A 23,264-nucleotide genomic window follows, 5' to 3' on the forward strand; every position below is an offset into this window, starting at 1 on the left:
CACAGATATCAGTACGTCAACAGGCTGAAAAAGTATAAACTATAGAAAAATAAATAGGGTATAGAAAAATGTTATCTTTTCCGAGAGCAGCGAAAATGGCCTCACATAAATTGCTTAGAAATGTCACAGCTTCACACAAAACATATAAATGAGCTGGATAAACCTAACAGGTTCTGAGATCGGAGAAGCTATCAGATCACTACAAAGTACAAAATCTGCAATCTCAGTGGGTACTCGGCATCATTTTACAAACAACAACAAAAAATAATTCCACCAAATACCATGTTAGTGTCAGTGCAAAACAAGAATTCCTATCAAAACATCTGTCCTTACTAATAATGGTGCTATTCAGATTTGGATCTCATTTTGACACAATATTTTCCTCATTCATGCCACATGCCGAAGCATCTAAAAACATAATTTAAACATAGCATTTAATTATTAGGACTGTGGAATGCAAAATTGGAGGGGTGTTCTGCTCAGATACTAGCATGTGCTAATGAGACCACATCTGGAGTGTTGTGTGCAGTTCTGGTCACCTCAGTACAAAAGAGACATAACAGTCTGGAAGTAAAAGAGCTCAGCCATGTGCCTGTCAAGACTGAAAAGTGTATCCATCTGTGACAAGAGAAGGAAATTAAACCTCCTTAATCTTAGAGCAAGACACTCTCATGGGAATCTCATTCATGTTTACAAAATACACAAAGATATCCATTAAGCTGATGCAGAAGAATTGTGACATTTAAACAGCGACTCCAAAACCGAGAAACTGGAAAGTGCAGAGCAGGCTCTTCTTCCTTAGGAGACTGTGCTCCTTTAATGTGAGAAGTGACATCCTTCAACAACAACAACAACAATATTTCTTTCTATAACACATTATCATACAATCAATGGAGCTCAAAGTGCTTTACTTGATGAAGAAAAAGAAAAAAGACAACATAAATAAGAAAATAAAATTAGGGAACACTAATTAACATAGGATAAAAGTAAGGTCCGATGTCCAGGGAAGACAGAAAAAAACAAAAAAAAAAACTCCAGACGGCTGGAAAAAAAAAAATAAAATAAAATCAGCAGGGGTTCCGATGCCTCAAGACCACCCAACAATTCTACCTAACATCAATGATCTCACAATAAGTCCTCATTGTATTCAGGGTTCTCATGGAAGACTTTAATGATGATGGTCATGTGGACTTCTGGCCTTTAATCAATCAATGTAGGGACATCATGGTGCCCTGATCAGGTGGTGGAGGTGCAGATCACCACCACAGAAAAACAGAAAAAGTACAGCAGAGAAAGTAGGGGTTTATTCAAGATTATGGGGCCACAAGGAATGACAATGATAATTAATTGAATATACAGAATTACAGGATTAAACTAAAATGAAGCTATGAGAAAGCCATGTTAAAAGAATGTGTTTTTAGCAGTTTTTTAAAGTGCTCCACTGTATTAGCCTGGCGAATTCTTATTGGTAAGCTATTCCAAATTTTAGGTACATAACAGCAGAAAGCCGCCTCATCACTTCTTTTAAGTTTAGCTCTTGGAATTCTAAGCAGACCCTAAGGTAGGTTACGATTTGGAGTGTGAGGTGAGAGGTATTCTGAAACATAAGATGGAGCAGATTATTGAAGGCTTTGTAAACCATCAGCAGTATTTTAAAGTCAATTCTAAATGACACAGGCAACCAGTGTAGTGACACCAGAACTGGTATGATGTGCTAAGATTTTCTTTTCCTAGTTAAGATTCTAGCAGCTAACCCAGGCACAGGGGATACACAGTCCAGTCCAATTTGTCATCAAAGGTCTGCACCCTCTGCACAGTCACCTCTGATGATCACGGGGTCCATGAGGGGCTTGGGCCTCCTAAAATCCACCACCAGCTCCTTGGTCTTGGTCAGGAGTAAGTGGTTTGAGTTGCACCATTTAACAAAGTCCTTGATTAGGTTCCTATACTACTCCTCCTGCCCACTCCTGATGAAGCCCACAATAGCAGTGTCATCAGCGAACGTTTGCACGTGGCAGGACTCCTAGTCATATTGAAAGTCTGATGTATGTTGGCTGAACAGGAGCAGAGAAAGTACAGTCCCCTGCGGCACTCCCTTGCTGCTGACCACAATGTCAGGCCTGCAGTTCCCGAGATGTACATACTGAGTTCTGTCTGTAAGATAGTCCACGATCCATGCCACCAGGTATGAATCTACTGCCATCTCTGTCAGCTTGTCTCTAAGGAGCAGAGTTTGGATGGTGTTGAAGGCGCTAGAGAAGTCCAAAAACATAATTCTTACAGCACCACTGCCTCCAAGTGTCCAAGTAAAAGAGGGATCGATGAAGCATATAGATGATGGCATCCTCCGCTCACACCTTCTCCTGGTATGTGAACTGCAGAGGGTCTAGGGCATGGTGGACCTGTGACCTCAGGTGGTGAAGCAGCAGCCGCTCCATGGTCTTCATCACATGTGACGTCAGAGCAACAGGCCGGAAGTCATTCAGCTCACTAGGACGTGATACCTTTGGGACTGGGGTGATACAAGATGTTTTCCAAACCCTCGGGTCTCTCCCGTGTTCCAGGCTCAGGTTGAAGATGCGCTGTAGAGGACTCCCCAGCTCCAGCGCACAGGCCTTCAATAGTCGTGGCGATATACCATCTGGACCCGCTGCTTTGCTGGCACGAAGTCTCAGCTCTCTGCTCACTTATGCTGCTGTAATTGTGGGTGGGGATGTCTCACCTATGCTGGTATCAGCAGAAGGATGGTTGGAGGATGCAGTACTCCGACGTGAGAGTGGGTTAGGGTGGTCAAACCTATTAAAGAAGTTGTTCATTTGGTTTTGCTCTCTCCACGTCTGTCACGATGGTGGCATCCCGCTTCGAGCTGCAGCCAGTGATAATCTTCATCCCATCCCACACTTCCTTCATGATGTCATCACATAAATGAAATTAATGTTTTTGATTAACAATGTCAGAAGAATCAAAAATAACTCAAAATACAGTATTATTTCCTGAATCAGACACAGAAGGGCAGTAGCTTTTCTCATTTTACTTTCTTCCGTTATTTGTGTTCTTTCTCCATGTGTCCCATGCTACGTGTTCAAAGTATAATAAATATACAGCTTTTGTAACTCATCTTGTGTCCTTATTATGATACTTGGACTTTAAGATACAGGAGAACAGGAAATCAATCTTCTACATCTAATTTTTCGATCAGAAACATTCAGAGACATCTGTGATTTAGAAGTCACGCTTAGTATGTGGATGTGCATGCAGGATATTTGGCAATAAATAACAATCCCCATAGGCCGTTTCATGGTTCATGTTACTTAAATGAGGTTTTTATAGTTTTGTGTAAAACACGAATGGCATCCTCTTCATTTCAGTAAAAATATATTACACTTGTTAGCATTGCAGGAGCCTCTTGTAAAAAAAAAATTAAACTAGACAATGCTTTTGTCTTTAGTCCACTTAAAGCACATTTCCTTTTTTCATTTTAAAGAGAAAAATCTCATTTAAAAGCTCTTTTGGTTTATATGAGTGATAGGCCTAAAGTTTTTTTTATTTTTACAGAATGCCTTAAAATGTCAACACATTGGCTGAAAATGCAGTTTTAATAGCTTTTCTAAAATAATCACATAACCTTTTTGGACATAAAAAAATTCTAAAACCATATAATAAGAGGATTTGTAGAAAAGCATTATAGTGTCCTCCATACGGTTTGGGACAAAGACACATTTCTCCTTGATTTACTCCTCTGCTCCACAGTTTAAAATTACAAATCATCAATTGCAGACTTTCTTTTAAAGGGATTTCCATACATTTTGGTCAACACTAATCACCCCCTATTTCAGGGCACCATCATGTTTGGGACGCTTGGGGTCACAGGTATTTGTAATTCCTCAGGTGGGTTTCATTGCTTCATACACCTCGGTTTGCTTCTATTCTTTGGAGTCTGCAGTTGCTGTTGTTTAACATGAGGACAAGGAGCTGAGCCAATGAAAGTTAAAGAAGCCATTGTGAGGCTGAAAAACAAGAATATAACCATTCAAGACATTGGTAAAATCTAAGGATGACCTAAATCAACTGTCTGGAATATCATGAAGAAGAAAGAACACACTAGTGAGCTGAGTAATCACGAAGGGACTGGTAGACCAAGGAAGACCACTACTGCTGATGACAGAAGAATCCTCACTATGCAAAAGAAAAAGCCCCAAACACCTATCTGACAGATCAGAAACAGACTTCAGGGGGCCGATGTGTGTGTGTCAGAGACAATTATCAGCAGAAGAATCCATGAACAGAAACACAGAGGACACACTGCAAGATGGAGACCAGAAAAACAGGATGACCAGATTACAGTTTGTGAAAAAGGACATCAAAGAGCCTGCGGAATTCTGGGAAAAGGTCTTGTGGACAGACGAGGCAAAGATGAACCCAATTAGAGTGATGGCAAGAGCAAAGTGTAGAGACGAAAAAGAACTGCCCAAGATCCAAATCAGACCACCTCATCTGTTAAACATGGAGCTGATGGTGTTATGATTTGGGCACGTCTGGCTGCCACAGGTCCTGGCACACTTCTCTTAATTGATGATGGAACTGCTGCACAAGGAATTCTGAGATGTACAAAAACATATGATCTGCTCAAGTTCTAGTAAAGGCCTCCAAACTCATTGGATGGCGCTTCATCCTACAACAAGATAATGAGCCAAACATACTGCTGAGGTAACACATGAGTTTCTAAACGCTTAAAAATTGAGAATTCTTAAATGGCGAAGCAGTTACTTGATTTAAATCCAATTGAGCAGGCCTTCCATATGCTGAAGAGAAAACTTAAGAGAACGAACCCTCCGAAACAAGCAGGAGCTGAAGTTGGCTGTATGAGAGGCTTCCCAGAGCATCACCAGATAAGATCCTAAGCACCTGCTGATGTCTATGAATCACAGACTTCAAGCAGTCACGGCAAGCAAGGGATATGCAACAAAGTCCTAAATATGATGGCTCTAATAGACTTGCCATTGTTGTGTCCCAACATTATGTTTCCCTGAAATGGGGGAACCACACAGATAAAGTAATGTGACAAAAATGTATGCAAATCTCCTTAAATAAAAGTCTGCAATGCGCACTTTAATCACAATGATTGAGTTTGTAATTTCAAACTGTGGACCAGATAGGGAAATCAATGAAAAATTAGTCTTTTTAGTCACTGTAAAACTGCTGCATCTAGGTGTTGATTTGGGTAGGTTAGAAAACTGGAGTTTCATAGTAGAACTTTTAATGTCATGTATCAATTGTTAAGATGTTCACAATTATTGTTAAGAAAAGAATATTCAGGAATTGTTTTTTACATTACCAGATAAGCCTTGTTATAAATGGCGTGACAGAGCCTCAGTTGGAATCCCTAACCCTTACCGTAATGCTCTTCAACTGTCTGCCAACATTTATATTGGGTCTTCCTGTTCACACCCTCATTCCTGTAATTGAAAATGTAGCCATTCCTGTTTGCGCTATTTGACACTTTTTCTTTTCCCTTTTAATGTCAAGATTAATTGAGGTTTGTCGCTCCATACGACACACAGCAGTGCACAGTGGAATGAAATTGTGTCACAGGGACCAATTATGAGTAAGAATAGACAACAAAAATAAACAAGAATAACAAAATTAAATAACAGCAAATCACTAATGTGTTGAACAGATGAGTTATTTACTGTACTGTATTATCAGACCAATCTTTATTTAGAAGTCTAATGTCTTGTGGGTTGAAACCTTTATGAAATCTGGCAGTTCTACCCCATTTACTTCAGTTCTGCTTTCCAGAGGATGGAAGGGCAAGCAGTTCACTGTGGGGGGTTAGTGTGGTCTCTGATAATGCTTGTGGCCATGTTTTGACAGCATTAGCTATAAAGGTCCTGTATGGGAGGGCGTGATGTCCCAGTGGTCTTCCTTCCCCCTCTTTGCAGGGGAATCTGGTTTGAGGCATGCAGTCCTCATGTCAGACAGAGATGCAGGTGGTCAGTACACTCACAAAGCTGCCTCTGTAGAGAGAGATGAGGGTGGGAGCTGGAGAGGCAGGCTTTTCTCGTGTGCTTCAGGAAAGTGCAGTTGCTTCTGTCCTCTCTTGACTACAGAGGAGGTGGGTTGAGTCCATGTGACAGATCATCAATCAATCAATCAATCAATCAATCAATCAATCAACATTTATTTATATAGCACATATTCATACAAAAAAATGTAGCTCAAAATGCTTTACAAAATGAATAGAAAAATAGAAGACACAATAAAAAATTAACATAAGTCAACATTATTTAACATAGAATAAGTAAGGTCCGATGGCCAGGGTGGACAGAAAAAAAAAAACTCCAAAGGCTGGAGAAAAAAAAAATAAAATCTGTAGGGATTCCAGACCAAGAGACCGCCCAGTCCCCTCTGAGCAATCTACCTAACATAAGTCAAACAGTCCTCTTTGTATTTAGGGTTTTCATGGAAGGACCTGATGATGATGGTCACGTAGACTTCTGGCTTTCAGTCCATCAATGTTGGTCCATCATGATGCTTTGAGTAGGTGGTGGTGGCACAGGCCGCCACTACAAAGAAACCGGAAAAAGAGACAGAAGAAAGAGTAGGGGTCAGTACGGATTTTAGAGCCACTATGAATAGTTATTATGATGAATTGAACATATAGAGTATCAGTATTAAGTTAAAGTGAAGTTATGAGAAGGTCATGTTAAAGTCATGTGTTTTCAGCAGTGTTTTAAAGTGCTCTACTGTATCAGTCTGTCGAATTCCTATTGGCAGGCTATTCCAGATTTTAGGTGCATAACAGCAGAAGGCCGCCTCACCACTTCTTTTAAGTTTAGCTTTTGGAATTCTAAGGAGACACTTATTTGAGGATCTAAGGTTACGATTTGGAATATAACGTGTCAGACACTCTGATATATAAAATGGAGCGAGATTATTTAAGGCTTTATAAACCATAAGCAGAATTTTAAAGTCAATCCTGAATGACACAGGTAACCAGTGTAGTGACCTCAAAACTGGAGAAATGTGTTCGGATTTTCTTTTCCTAGTTAGGATTCTGCACTCGTTGCAAGTGATTTATGTCTTTTTTGGGTGGTCCTGAGAGGAGTGCGTTACAGTAATCTAGTCTACTGAACACAAAAGCGTGAATTAATTTCTCAGCATCTTTCAATGATATAAGAGGTCTAACTTTTGCTATGTTTCTTAAGTGAAAAAATGCTGTCCTAGTGGTCTGATGAATATGCGATTTAAAATTTAGGTTACAGTCAACAGTTACCCCTAAGTTTTTTACTTCCGTCTTAACTTTTAATCCTAATGCATCAAGTTTATTTCTGATAACCTCATTGAATCCATTATTGCTAATTACTAAGATTTCAGTTTTCTCTTTATTTAGTTTGAGAAAATTACTATTTATCCATTCAGAAATACCAGTAAGACATTGTGTTAGTGAATCGAAACAGTCGGAGTCATCAGGTGCTATTGATAAGTACAGCTGTGTGTCATCAGCATAGCTGTGGTGGCTCACGTTGTAACCTGAGATAATCTGACCTAACGGAAGCATGTAGATTGAGAAGAGCAGCGGACCCAGGATAGAGCCTTGTGGAACACCATATCGGATATCATGTGTCTTTGAGTTGTAATTACCACAAATCACAAAGAATTTTCTACCTGCCAGGTAGGATTCAAACCAATTTAAGACACTGCCAGAGAGGCCCACCCATTGACTAAGGCAATTTCTAAGAATATTGTGATCAATGGTGTCAAATGCGGCACTCAGATCTAAGAGGATGAGAACAGATAAATGGCCTCTGTCTGCATTTACCCACAAGTCATTTACTACTTTAACGAGTGCAGTTTCTGTGCTGTGATTTGTTCTGAAGCCTGACTGAAATCATGTGTTACCTCCATTCCCTGGAGCTTTGTGCTCCTGACTAACTCCACAGTGGAGCCATTGAAAGAGAGGAGCAGGTGGGTGGCATGGTTCTTCCATAAGTAGACACCAATCTACTTAATTTTATCAACTTTCAGGGCCAGATTATTGTTATGGCATCAGTCCACTAGTTGTTTAATTTCCTATCTGCAAGCCATCTCATCATCACCAACGAGGAGACCCACTGTCATCTGCACACTTAATAATCTAGTTTGTGTTATAGCTGATACAACAGTCTGTGCCCACCAACTTCATCTTCTTCCTATTCCCAGGAGTTTGATGGTCATTAAAATGGACTAATAGAATAAAGACACACAGCGACCAACCTGGTGCAAAGTGCTTTTTAGTTCAAGTGTGGTGCAGTTCAAGAAAGTTTTTTAAGAATCCATAATATAGTGTGATAGGGAAGATAAAACCCATTAATAAATAAATCCATGAAACAGTTTAAACCAAGAATAAAAACAATCATTATATCATCTCCTCCCATTTATTTCCAGTGCTCTCTTAACGATCAGACTTAATGATCAAGTATGCTGCTCAGCTGGACTAACACACCGTGCAAATGCAGTCAACCCTCTGGCTTCATCTCAGTTACCTCAGTCGGTCACCGCTGGAAACCACCGAGGCAGGCTCCCTCATCTTACCACCTTCCCTTGGTACACTTAGGACCCTCAAAGCACACAATCTCTCCTGCTCCCCATGCTCATCTGGAGCAACCCACCCCAGAACGTTGTTCCTCTAACCCCATCGTGGGGCCATACTAACCTCTCGTCTCCTGTCTTTAACATTGGCTTGACCATCCAATAGAGAAGAGTGCTATACAAAAAATAATTTTCAGGCTCAGAGAAGTTCTGGTGGGCAGCACGGTGGCGAAGTGGTAGCACTGCTGCCTCGCACTTAGGACACCTGGGTTCACTTCCCGGGTCCTCCCTGCGTGGAGTTTGCATGTTCTCCCCGTGTCTGAGTGGGTTTTTCTCTGGGCGCTCCCGTTTCCTCCCACAGTCCAAAGACATGCAGGTTAGGTGCTTTGGCGATTCTAAATTGTGTTTGTGTGTGTCCTGCAGTGGGCTGGCACCCTGCCTGGGATTGATTCCTGCCCTGTGTTGGCTGGGATTGGCTCCAGCAGACCCCTGTGTTCGGATTCAGCGGGTTTGAAAATGGATGGATGGATGGAAGCTCTGGTATGGCTTTTTGTATTTGGAGGCCTGCTCACCAGTTGTACCAACAATGGCAAAAGGTGTCATGCCAAATTGGTTTTGGCTTCAAAAGTTTACAAATATAGCAAACTAGCAAAATACCTGCGCTTTGCAGCAGAGAAGTAGTGTGTTAAAGAAGTTATGAAAAAGAAAAGGAAACATTTTAAAAATAACGTAACATGATTGTCAATGTAATTGTTGTAGACTTATTTTAGCATTGAGAGTGAGTGTGATGATTGTAAAGAGTTTAATTTCTGATTGTAAATGTTGTGTATGAGAAATGCACATTTTTAGGATGTAAGGATCTCTTTGTAAACGACATTTGCAGATCTGCCATCGGGCTGTAAAATGACCAAGCTGTCTGCTGAGCTTACTCTTGAGCATGCAACATACAGTTGGCAGTGTGAGAAACAATCTTTTGTCAAGTCAATGCCGACCTTTTTTAGAGTCTGGCCCTGTGAGTTATTTATTGTCATAGTGAAGCAGACCCTTACTGGAAACTGGAGGCATTTGAATTAGAATCAGTATGGGTGAGGTTTAGAGGTAGCCTGAATGTAGATTGAGCAGTCCTTCCACCCCTGAAGCAGTGGAGTAAAGAAGAAGGGAGCAGTGAGCACGACGAACACCTGAGGAAAGTAAGGAAGCGAGTGAGGAGGCACATGAGTGAGGGATGTCGTTAATGTATATAGGTAGGGAGCAAACCACGTGGTAGATGTGCGGACAGCGGCCTTGCGGAAAAAGGAAGGGGGACCGGGGGAGGCCCTTGTGTGTCTCTGTTGTGAAATAAATCCTATGTTAACGGAAATAAGGAATGAAACCACCAAAAGGAGAGGTCAGTTTCGAAAGTTCCTTACGGCACAATGGTGAGAACTGCCAGTAAGATGTTATTTTCAAAAGTTTGTTACGGGACACGGCACAAAATGAAACATACTTAACATTTGTAAGTACAGTGTAAAGGATGAACATAGGAAATTTGGGCTTCCTGCGTATATTGGAAGCTGCAGAAATAGTGAGGAGGGCTTTCCCATATCTATATATACAGTTTAGAGCATACACCCATGGGTGTTGCAAGGAATGAGCATGTGAAATTTCAGCTTCCCACCTATATGGAAAGTGGGAGAATTAGTGATGAGTCAGTGAGGGCTTTGCCTTTTATATGTAGAGATGTTCTAAAACTAACAAAATCTCCACAAGGGAGTGGATTATCGTCAAGCCCTGGCTTGCACAGGACTCTAAGACTGCTTTTTTAGCATGTGGTCAGGTTGCCTGGAGTGAGGCACATTGTGGGATCAGGCTGGTGGCATTTGGAGGTCTGCTTACCATTTTTATCTGATGCTGCATTGCAAAAAATATGAAAAGGTATTGGCATCAAAAACTAAGCCATAAAGTGAGTCTGCCATGATAAGGTAACACTTAAAGATAACCTGAGTTCTACACCAGGCTGGTTTTGTTCTAGGTGAGACCAATGGGTTTTGAATTTAAAAGTTCAAAATTATAAGGAATGTCCAAAATTTAATTTAAAATGCCCCATAAGGGAGAGGATTACTGTTAATGTTAATGTTAAAAGGGCTGTAAAAGAAGGATTTTTTTTTTCAAAAATTTAAAATATAACAAAATATTTGAAAGAGCGAAAGGCAAAAAAGGATTTGCCAACAAAGAGTTGAATGGTGACCAAGTTCTGATATAATAATCCAAAAATCGAAATCCAAACAAAGAAGCAAATAAATCTTTACATCCAATTCTCCAATATTAATGACAAAGACTCACTCCAAACTCTTCCAAAGTGCATTCAATAAACCGCAAGGGACTCACTTTCCTCTGATGCCTTTATAGATGGCCCCAAAAGGCCTCAGCTCTTGGAGGAAACATCAGAGTAGAAGATTACACACAAATATATAAATACATAAATAAATAAAAACAACAGAAAAGACATAGAGACATAACTAAACAAATAATTAATGGATAGAACAATATCAATTGAAACAGTCAAAGCCAATGAACAAAAATAAATTTAAAACACAAGCCATGTTGGGGATGTAGTCTCACAACACTGTTATGGCAATAAGGTATTAACTTTACATAATTTTGAGCCATAGGAGAAACCGCCCCTTAAAACGTGTGAATTCAAATAAGGCAGCCTTAAAAAAATGTTATTCCAACAAAATTAAACTCAGATTTTCAATTTCAAATACTTAGAGGAAGTCCAGGGGCCTTTGATGTGACTAATGAGTCTGATGCTGAGCCCTTAGAATGCACTGTAGCTAAATTACATGTCACTTTTTTATTCTTTGCCACTCATCTTTCTTCTCCCCTTAATCACATGAATAATTTGGACAAGGTTGGAGATTCGGTTTTGCCGTTGTCAAGTTCTTAATAGGTCTATTTACAGTTTAATTAACAGCAGTCAGGAGCAATATGAAACATAAAGCTGATATTGGGAAATCACAATTCAGCTTCGCTAATGAAGCACTAACTCAGTTTTAAATTAAGACAATAAGTTGCCATAAATAAAACAAAACAGTACAGTGTTGCCGTTTTATTAGTGCTGTTTAATTAAGAGATGAGAATCATTAAAAGAAACTATTTTGGTTTTGTATTTTTACAGTATACAGTTCCTGAATTGTAGTTTTCTGCCATCCTTTTTACTTACCCTAATTTCCATAGTCGGGATCACAAGTCCATCATAGGAGACATACACACCAATGCCAGGTCAATTTTGAGTTATTGATCTGTCTAATAACGTCTTTGAACAAGGGGGTTTGAACTGTTATTCTTAGGAAAAATCACAAAAAATACTGTGTATTCAATTCAATTTATACAGCACGATAATAAACCCCAGTGAATTTAAAAAGTCTGTCATATCTCAGCCAAGATTTCTCCCCTGGCTGGGCTTCAAATTCATATTTTGTGTCTCTTTTGTTAATTTTTATTTCTTTTTATGTCGATTAATGTGCATTTTTAATTTTTGGATTTGTCAATGTATGAGTATATAAGCTGCCATTGTTACTGTATATTCCTATCCAAATCATCCTCTTTAATAAAATCCCTGTGTGCGTCCAGGTGTCCGTGTGTGTGTGTCTTCTGGTGAAGTGCGCATGCACGAGGGCCACCGCACGTGTTCAGTCTCTTCCTGTGCATTCCCTGTGTGTGCACAGAGAGAGAGAGACAGACAGGTGAGTGCACACGAGAGACAGACAGACAGACACACAGGCCCGCCCGAGAGACAGACACACACACACGCACACACACACACATGCAGGCAGGCAGGCAGGCATGCAGGCAGGACCGCGCGACAGACTCTCACTCACACACACACACACACACACACACACACAGAGACAGGCCCGCATGGGGGACAGACATGCACGCACGTGCACACACGCATGCAGGCAGGCCCGTGACAGAGACAGACAAGCTCGCACACACACACACACACACACGCAGGCCCGCCACAGAGACATGCATGCATGCACACACGCACGCACACACACACGCACGGGTCAGAGTCAGACACACACACACACACACAGGCGCACACGTACATTGTTGCAATGTTACTTTTCTTGGTTGTTTATTAGATTACGGATTTTTTAAAATGTTCATTTTTTTTCCTGTGCTTAAAACTCATTAAAAAAAGTGTTTTTAGCGAGCGGGTCATAAGGCTATAGCACGAACTCTTGCAGTGTTAGTTTTCTCTGTTGTTCAAGGTTTTCTTAGTGTTATTCAATGTTTTTACATTTAGTTTACTATTACTATGTACATTCAATGGTATAATTAACTATATTTGTGCTTTAAATCTTAAAAAATATATATTTACATACAGTTCATATGATCTGGAATGGATTCATTGTATTTACTTACAATCCTATGGGAGAAATTACTTCAGTTCCACTGTATTACTGTCTGACAAAATTACAGGTATTTTACGAAAATACAAACCAGTATTACTGAGAGAAAAAATTAAAGTCACACAATACAGTGACACATATTACAGCCACATACAAGGTCCCTTGCCATTTAATCTAGACTGTTCATACTAATGTTTATGCACTACTGTTCTAGCACCCGTTATTGTAACGGGCTTAATGTCTAGTTAATATATATATACAAAAATAGCAGCGGCCCAACCATTGCCCCCTGATGGACACCACTTTTAACTTCACCCAATTCTGATGGGGATCCTTACACCATCACCCTCTGCTGTGTCTGAGCCAATTTTACACCCATCTACACATAATACCCTGAACTCCCACTGATTATGTTTGATGCCTGACCTCACATATGGAATCTTATTGAACACCTTCTGAAAATCAAGATAAATAATATCATGTTCTTCACTTTGATCATATCCTTTTATTGCTTCCTTACTGAATTCCAGCATGGTGGTAAAACATGACCTCCCTCTTCTAAACCCATGCTGACTGTTCAGTAAATCTCCTGTTATGTGTTGCTAAGTCTTATTTTTAATAATTCCTTCCATTAATTTTCCTGTGATGCACATTAAGCTTACTGTCCTATAGTTGCTTGGATCTGCCCGATCACTCAGTTTATATAATGGGATAATATTTGCCATTTTCTAGTCCTTCAAGTCAAAAGAAGTTGTCAGATATCAAAGTTGTCATGAAAAGGTGAGTGATAGCCCACCATCTGAGTGTCATTTGACTGCTTATTAGGGTACAGAGAAAAGAAAAAAAATAGGGACACTGAGAAAAAAGCTTGAAATGCCAACTTTAAACTCTAGTTTTTTTTGTCATTAAACTTCATCTTTAAATCGTTTAATTTACTAGTTTATCAAATGTAGTACCATCATAACTAAAGTAGCACATTAAATGCTTTGTTTTGTTTGTGTTCTTCTATGTGCTCTGTGTGTGAATCACTACGTGTTTCTTAAACAGGCTTTCTCTTTCTTCAACTGGACACAGAATCCATTACATTTGTGATATTACAGCTCTCTGAATAATTAAAATACTGAGATGTATACTTGATATCATTTTCATGATGATAGGTGTTAAAGCATGTTATTACACATGGAAACACTGTGGCGCAGTAATAGTGTCTACCTGGCATCCTGTCCAGAGACTGTCTCACGCAAGATGCTTGCTGCGCCGTGCGTGACCTTCGATGAAATAATTTATTGCAGCAGTACTGTCTCTTTCAAACGTACTAACTCACAATTCCTTTCCTTCCTTTTCTTTCTCCAAGTAACCAATCGCCACACAATGAGCTCTGTAATAGATGTTAAGCCATCTGTATTGCATGTTTACAGTGAGGTGATTGTACTAATAAGTTGTCACACACGTGTGCATGGGGGGCAGCTGAAGGGCTTAGAAAATACTGGTTATACATCTGCCCAGGGGGGAGCGGGGTACGCTGACGCTCTTTCTGAGTTCTCTGCAGGTCTTACCCAGGAAATCCCACCAGGAGCCGCCATTTCCAGGAAGGACACATCACTTCCGGTTCCGGCCCCAGGAGGAGGTCACTTCCGGCCCCAAGGATGATGTCACTTCCAGTTCCGGCCCAGAGGACGACATCACTTCCGCCCTCTGTACTATAAAGCCCACTGCCTTTGCTCTGGCAGGCGGTTCTGTTTTGGACTCTGTTGTATAAACTTGATTTACAATGCCTCAAATACTTTTGCAGCCAGGAAACCGCATTAAACGGGTGGCTGCCCCAAACCTTTCCACGCCTCTCGTCTCTACTTATTACAAAGTATAAAGCGTTCTACAAGGAGCATTTGATGGACTGACTGAGTGCATTTAGAGTTCTTGGGTTGAAACTGTTTCTGAACCGCAAGGTCCATACAGGAAAGGCTCTGAAGTGTTTGCCGTGTGAGAGCAGTTCAATAGACATGGCTGAGACAGTGTATGCTTGATGCTGTATACCGCTATTCTCTTTCCAATCAGATTGCACACTCAGATACAGTGGGATAAATAGTCTGAGTGGTGCATTGAGAGGAACAACGCTAAATAAGCTATGGTATTTGGAATAGTTTGGCCATTCCGTGGACCATTATATTGTTACAGGTTGAAAACAATCAGATGCCTTAAACTAATAAACAATATGCGGTTAATTTCAGTGTATACGATAAAGACGCGTCAGGGATGTCAATCTAAAAAAGAAAGGGAAACCACACTTGAATAGAAGCACTGCTTTGATGCTGGGTGTTGCCAGTTTGCAAAACCGAGCAGAAAACTTGCGTACGCCAAGCATTTACCTGCAGTGAAAATGTGCATGGCTTTATGCCAAGTTTAAGTTTTATACATCGTGATTCGAGCGTGGAAACAGGAGCATGCAACATTTTTGTGCGTACGCACCGTTTATAAATAAGACCCCTAGTGATTTGTTTGATTTTAGCCTATTTAATCTCAGCAGCATTTCTCCCTCTACTTTTTCCAAATCACTCAGAACCTCCTTAGTAGTCCCACTTACCGCTGAGAGGTTATCCACTTCCTCAGAAAAATATGAGTTTAAAGCGTCTGCTATTTCACTGTCTGTATCTTTTAATTCCCTTTTACTGTTTTTGATGCACTTCATCTCCCCCTTTACTGTTATTTTACTATTAAAATACTGGAAGAATCTCTTAGGGTCATCTTTCACCTTATCTGCTATATTTGTCTAATATCCTACTTAATGGTTGCCCTCATATTCTCTCATTTCGTACAACTCACATTGGAGTTTTTAATCTTACATACCTCATTTGTCTGTTTTTACCTTTGCCGCTTATTTTTGAACTCTTTATTAACCGACTCCAGAGTTTTTTCTTTCTTTCTAATTTTCTGTTAATTCCACTGCTCCTCGACTGTCTCCATACATAAAAGCTTATTCCACTTTATCCATTTTACATTATCATACTTTAACAGTTTAAATCTTTGCATCCTCGCCCTTCCAAAACACTGATAATTGTATTATATTATGACTATTGCAATAGGTGCTCAGTGCCTTATATGTGAACATGGCTAAAGAAAAAAAAAATTATGTCCCTGAGTTTTGTTTTTGTGGTGCTACATCAGGGATCTTTCCCCAGATTGTGTTTATTCTCTGTGTTTTTGTTGTTTGTTTAATAGTTTTTAATTATTATTTTTCATGTGTTTTTGATGTAACTTCTGTTATGTCTGTCTGTTATTTTGTAACTGTGTACTGTAACTTTAAATGGGACTCCATTTCATGTTTTTTGTGGATGGAACCCCAGGAGGCAGAGCCACTCTGACGTCACCATTGCTGGGTTGTCGTCCATCTAACTATTACTTGAGCCAGTGTGAGTGTCTCAGCAGCAGATTATTGAGCTGGTGTTTGTAGATGTATGTATTGCTATGTCTTTTGGTAAATTTTTGCTATTTGTTCTGGATTTTGAATATTACATTGGAACTATGACTCGATTGCATGCTCAATAATCCAGGTAAGGAAATTCTAGAAAGTTGATTCAGTTTATCTGGACATAGTTATTTTCCAGGGAGATATGTTACATCACTCATCCAAGTGACTTCCTCAGTCTCAGCTGACTGCAGATTTCTACAATCTTATAAACAGTACCCTTGTATAATGACCGAACCTAGCACCATTGACTAACAATAAACCGTACGATCAATGATATGCAAATTGTCCATTGATCAATGGCCATGAGTACCATTCACAGAGAGTTGAGAAATGGCTGCAATCACAGCATTGTAAGATGGTGAAAGATGTACCCTTAGGCCCCGTCCTTGGTTCAGAGATGGTCGTTCCTTTTTCACATAAATGGCCTCTTTGACTCCTGGCTCAAACCAGTGTTTCTCCCTGTTCAGGATGTGCACTTGTGCACATCTTCATCACTGAAAGAGTGACCACTTCCCTGTAGATGTAAACAAACTGTGAAATCCTGGCCTGACAAGGTAGCTCTTCTGTGTTGTGCCATCCGCTTCACCAGTGGTTGTTTGGTTTCCCTGATGTATAATTCATGGCAATCCTCTTGGCACTTAACTGTGTGAATTGTATTACTCTGTCTGTGCCGGGGCACCCGGTCCTTGGGGTGGACCAATTTTTGCCATAGCGTTTTTTGAGGTTTGAAAGCCACCAAGACCTGTTGTTTTGAAAAAATGCACCTCAGCTGTTCCGATACCCCTGAAACATAAGGGATCACCAAAGATTTTCGCTTAGGCAGTGGTTGTCCTTCCTGTCTCCTGGATTACTTAGAGCATTCTTTAGGTGCCTTCCCTGCTTTGACAAAAGTCCAGCTGGGATGACCACATTTACTCAGGGCCTTTTTGATATGATGTTCTTCTGCTTCCCTGGCCGCTGTGTCTGTGGGTATGGTGTTTGTTCTGTGTTGTAGAGTCCTTATTAAACCTATTTTGTGCTCTAGTGGATGATGAGAGTCAAACCTTAAATACTGATCCATATGCGTTGGTTTATGGAACACATCAACTTTCAAATGTCCCCCATTGCTGATGGAAATTTCACAATCTAAGAAAGCTAGCCTGTTACATTTCATGTCCTCCCTGGTGAACTGGATCCCAACTCTTTGTGAATGGTACTCATGGCCATTGATCAATGGACAATTTGCATATCTTTGATCGTACGGTTCATTGTTAGTCAATGGTGCTAGGTTCGGTCATTATGCAAAGGTACTGTTTATAAGGTTGGAGAAAACAGCAGTCAACTGAGACTTTAGGTCGTATTTTTAGGTTTGGGACTTTTGTGCATTTTTGCAATGTATTAAAAAAAACCTTTCTTGGGCCTACTTAGGCCAAACAATGCAGGTGTAAGTTTGAGACTGTTTTGCTAGGGTGAACCTCTTCAGGGCAAGCCAAGGCTGCTTTATTGACTTTTCTGGAGGCCTCAGTCCTTTGCTATGTGTGAGACTCCTTTTCACAACAGTTTTATTACTACAGAAGTTTGTCAAACTGTTTGATCCTCGCTTGTGCTTAAGTTTTGATTTGCCATGATCTTATTTCAATGCTTTTTTGAAGGAAGGATATATTCATCTGTCTTAGAGCCAAGTGATGACAAAGGTTAATCCATTTTCTTCTGGCCTCCATAAGGGAGCACCAGATCTTGAGTTTGACAGTTGGGGACAGGTTACATTTTGAGCTGCAACTTCCTGTGAAGCAGTGTGATGGAGGATTGCGCACCATCACTTCCACCGATATCATCCAATCCTTTTTGCAGGCTCTTCCTTCCATCTATCTTCCCCATCGTCATCACCCGATCAACAGGCAGCCATGACTGATTACCTTTTGAGCACAAGAAGAGAGTGCAGAAAACTCATAGGGAATTTAGCCTTGGTGTTCTTCTTGAGCAACTACTGTAGATATCCATCCCTGGAAAAATCTGTTTTAGGTTATTCCAGGGCACAACCAAAAGAAGAAGTTGAGCTGAGGTGAAAATCTACTATAGAGAGTGAGACAGGCCAGGCTTGAGAGAGAGAGAGAGAGAGATAAGAGGTTAGAGGAAGGAATGCATTATGATACTGGAGTGGTTATCAGTTGGTTGAGTCATCCCACTCCTTCACGTCAACTTTGTTTGGCACATCTTGTGATACAAACCTAGAACTTCAGTGATGTTCCTGGGGTCATCGTGAGCTCAACATCAGACTCTCCCACCCAGGTGACCCAGCCTTTGGAAGTCTCAACTTCAGACTGTCTCAACCAGGTGACCCAGCCATGTTTGATCAAGCCCGAGTTTGGCCAGGTTGAACTCTACCCCACTGATCTCCTTTCATAATCTACAGCCAACTAGATGCCTCTTCAGACAGCCTTTTTCTGTTGGCACTTTACATGCCAATGATGGAAAGCGTTTTGCAGAATCCCTGGCCAGCAAACCCTCTTCAGCCTACTTCAATTGGCTCACACCTTGCCCGTCACCCATTCTTGCTCTATGTTCCTTCAGCTCTCCATATCTTGCTCTACTCCTTTCATTGGATTCTTGGATCCGATCCTTCCATGGGACAGAAATCCTCCTAAATATAACCTGCCTGGAGAATTTCGAGAGCAAGACCATGTCTAGTCTTAGTAATGTTGAGGCAATCTCTTCTGGAAACTTGAGTTATCAGTAAGAACAAGAGATGGTCACAGGGACAGCAGGGTGAGTATTTTCTATTTGTTTATTGGGAGCCTTTGCTTTATTCTTATATTTTTCATCTAGGTGATTTTTCTATACTTCAATCACTGTGGCAAATATTTGGGTCATGCAGTCTCTCCCAGTACAATATCATTCACAAAGTGAATTATCAGAAGATATAAAAATGTTATTTTTAAGTGAAAGGATAACAAAAATTAATAATGTTCACAACTCAAATTGTTTAACAGTTGTCGTTGGGAAGCTTGTACATAACTAGAAATTTATAGAAGTCAAAAATGGTCCAAAACCTAACATCTCAAAGTCTAACCATACATACAGTGGATTCAGAAACTATTTAGACCCTTAACTTTCTGCACTTTACGGTGTTCTAGATTTAATTTTAAATTGATAAATTTGATGATTTTTTCACACTCAATAACCCATAATGACAAAGTGAAAACATTTCCAGAAAGGTTTGTACATTTATTAAAAATAACAACATTTTGAGTGTTCCCAAGAGCTCAGTGGGCTCAACAATGGCAAAATTGAAGAAGTTTGGAGCCACCAAGACTCTTCCTAGAGTTTGGTCACCTGGCCAAACTGAGTAAAAGGACAATAAAGGCTTTGGTCATGGAAGGGACAAAGAACCCGATGGTCCCTCCAACAAAGCTTTAGAAGTTATCTGTTGAAATGGAGGAACTTATCAGTATGGTGACTATCTTGCAGGACTCTATTGATCAGACACATTTGACAGCTCACTTTGTGTTCTCCGAAGAGCATTTAAAGGACTCTGAGAACAGAGGAAAAAGATTCTCTGGTTTGATGAGACAAAAAAAAATTGAACTATTTAGGCATGTGTAATGAAGACCAGGCAATGTTTGCTAAATGCCTAATGCCATCCCTATGGTGAAGCACAGTGGTGGCACCATCATTGGCAGAGAGAGGCAGAGAGAATGGTCAGAAATTAGGGAAGGATGAATGAAGCCAAATACAGAGAAGTCCTTGAAGAAAAACAATGACCTGAAGTACATAGCCAAGACAACCCTGAAGTGGCTTCAGGACTAATCTCTGAAGGTCCTTGAACGCCATGAGTAAAGCTCAGACTTAATCCTCACAGAACATCTGTAGAGAGACCAGAAGATGACAGTTTACAGATGTTCTCATCCAATCTATTGTAGCTTGAGAGGATTTGCTAGGAAGAACGGGATAAAAATTCCAAATCTAGGAGTGCAGAGCCTCAAGAAGACTCACAACTACAGTATATTTGCTACCAAACAGTTTTCACAAAGTTCTGAATTAAGGGTCTGAATACTTCTATGAATGAGAAATTTCAGTTTTTGATTTTTAACAAATTTGAAAACCTTTCTGCAAACATTTTTTTACTTTGTCATGGGTAACTAATCATGTTGCCTGTCAAAGACAGGTAACAGAAAAAATGTAAAGATATTTGCTATCTCTTGCCTTAAATATTCCTTCAGTGCCTTTCCTTGGATCCTTGTTTGTCTAAACCTCTTTTGACTGGTGCTCCCTCTATCGATTGTGTTGTGTTGAGACACCTTGCATGCCAAATGTCCACTTTTATATTTCCTGTTTTAAAAGGCAATTCTCAGCATGCCTTATATGCACCCTGGGGTGGAGTGGTGGCTCTGAGGCTAGGGATCTGCACTGGCAATCGGAAGGTTGCCGGTTCGAATCCCATAAATGCCTAAAGTGACTATTCTTTGTTGGGCCCTTGAGCAAGATCCTTAACCTGCAATTGCTCTTTCCTGGGTATGATGTTAATCTGCATCCAGCCCTGCATGTAGGCCCTCTAACCTGCAGGGAAAAACCTGAGGGTTGGTGGCAGAATTGACACTCCAGCCACCATAAAAAAACTCACACTGTTCCACTCCATCTGAACTAATGTGGTGCTGAGGTGTCACCCATTGCATTACTCCACTTGGGTCCTAATCTGGGAGACTGAGTTGGTTTGTCATGTGATGGGTGCGACAATGGGCTGTATCAGTGTGTGCGCCTAACCCCTTTCTCTCTCTCGCTCTTATATGCTTGTACTCCTCCTTATGTTTCTCAAACTCACTCTTCCTCTTTTGATTGTGGTCAAGCTGACAAATCAGATAGCTCTAATGGACTGCACACACACACACATGCACACAAACATACACAGTAGATTGAGGGTGGGCAAAAATCGCAAGTTACCTTCCACTTGCATAGAAATTGCCCATATTTGTGAGTCCTTCTGGTTGCCATTTATCTGTATATGCCATTTGAGATAGGATTTGTAAAAGCACTGTTAATGTTTTTGATGCACCATCTTTGGAATGAAAAAAGCAAAGCATTTTATTACTACAACATATTTGTGACATGCCATCTGTTGAAAAGAATGCATTTTATTACTGCATGCATTACAGAATACATTCCAATAGATGATGCACTGTAAAAGTTAATGCTGAATATGCTGAGGTCTAAGCTGATTACTTAGATTTTAAGCCATCTTAGACTGGTAGCAAAGCTAGTTAAAATGACATTTACAAAGACAAAATTAAATAAAAATTCACTCTAGCTGCAGCACAAGTGAGTGAAGTATGTGATGTCTTGATTTTAATCTTCCCTAGTTTTATGCACTGCATTGTGTTGCTAGGTGTTACCATGGCAATGGTGGTATTGTAGTGGCACATCATAAGGATAGCGTTAGAGAAATCCACTGTAAGAGAGAGAGAGTACTCCTGTATGCCAGCTTGGCCACTTCTACCACTGCCAAACCTCTACAGGTTAGACAACTTAGCTCATTCATAATAAAAATTACCTACAATCAGTATTTTTTTGTCATTTTTAAACTGTTGCTTTACTTTGTGAATATTTTTGCAGCTAGTTTCTTTATAAAAATCTGAGTCACTGTGTGACTGTTAATGTGTCAGTTAATGTGGCATTTGCAAAAAAAATAAAAGATTCTGCTGTAGCTGTGAACAATTTTTAAATACTTTGAGGCAGTGTCTACTCTAGAAACATGACATATATGATAGAGTATCTGCCAAATAATACAAACAGTATGAAACATGTGTTTCGCCCTTATTGGGGTTTGTCAGGTGTACACACTTTTGCATCCACTTACAGGGATCAAACCTTACGTAAGGTTTTCAATGAGGATGGAAGGAACTGGGATGATCTCCTCCCCCTTGTCCTTTTTGTATATCGGGATGTCCCACTAGCCTCCACAGGGTTCTCATCCTTTGAGTTATTATATGGACGACAACCCCGAGGTATTATGGATATTTTAAAGGAGGGTTGGAAGGAGGAGGTCCTTCTTTCTACAAATTGCAATAGATTTGATAAAATTAGACCCATTCTAAAAAAATCACATGGAAAAGGTGCAAGCAGCCCAGGTCCTAGTCCAAGTAATTGAGTCATGGTTTTTGTTCCTACCTCATAATCTAAATTACGGGCACAATTGCAAGGCCCGTATGAACTTAAGGAGAGGAATCTGTCTGGTTGATCTATACTAATAAAAGGCAAAGCCCTCACTGACTCACTCACTCACTCATCACTAATTCTCCAACTTCCCGTGTACGTAGAAGGCTGAAATTTGGCAGGCTCATTCCTTACAGCTTACTTACAAAAGTTGGGCAGGTTTCATTTCGAAATTCTACGCGTAATGGTCATAACTGGAACCTATTTTACTCCATATACTGTAATGGACGTTATCTCGATGGCCGTGGGGGGCGGAGCTGCGTGTGACATCATCACGCCTCCCACGTAATCATGTGAACTGACTGTGACCGCAGTACGTAGAAAAGAAAGAAGAGCTCCCAAAGAGCACTGAAGACAAACGCCGAATACTTTATTCACGAGATACAAGTTTAATGAGAAGACACGAGGTATAAACGAGACTTTGGATCACTTTGTAACGGAGTTAAAATTGCTGTAGCTTTAAACTTTTAAGTGCCGGGTCTTAGCTAACATTAAATAAAGCCGTGGATATCGCGAGATTGCACGAGATAGCACAAGCACAGCTCAGAAGCTTCGATGCACGTACTCTGAGCGGCTCACGTGAACTGACTATGAATGCAGTACGCAGAGAAAGCAAGACCTCTAAAGAGCGCGGAGAC

The sequence above is a fragment of the Polypterus senegalus genome, chromosome 1 (assembly GCF_016835505.1).
Source record: "Polypterus senegalus isolate Bchr_013 chromosome 1, ASM1683550v1, whole genome shotgun sequence".
NCBI lineage: Eukaryota > Metazoa > Chordata > Cladistia > Polypteriformes > Polypteridae > Polypterus > Polypterus senegalus.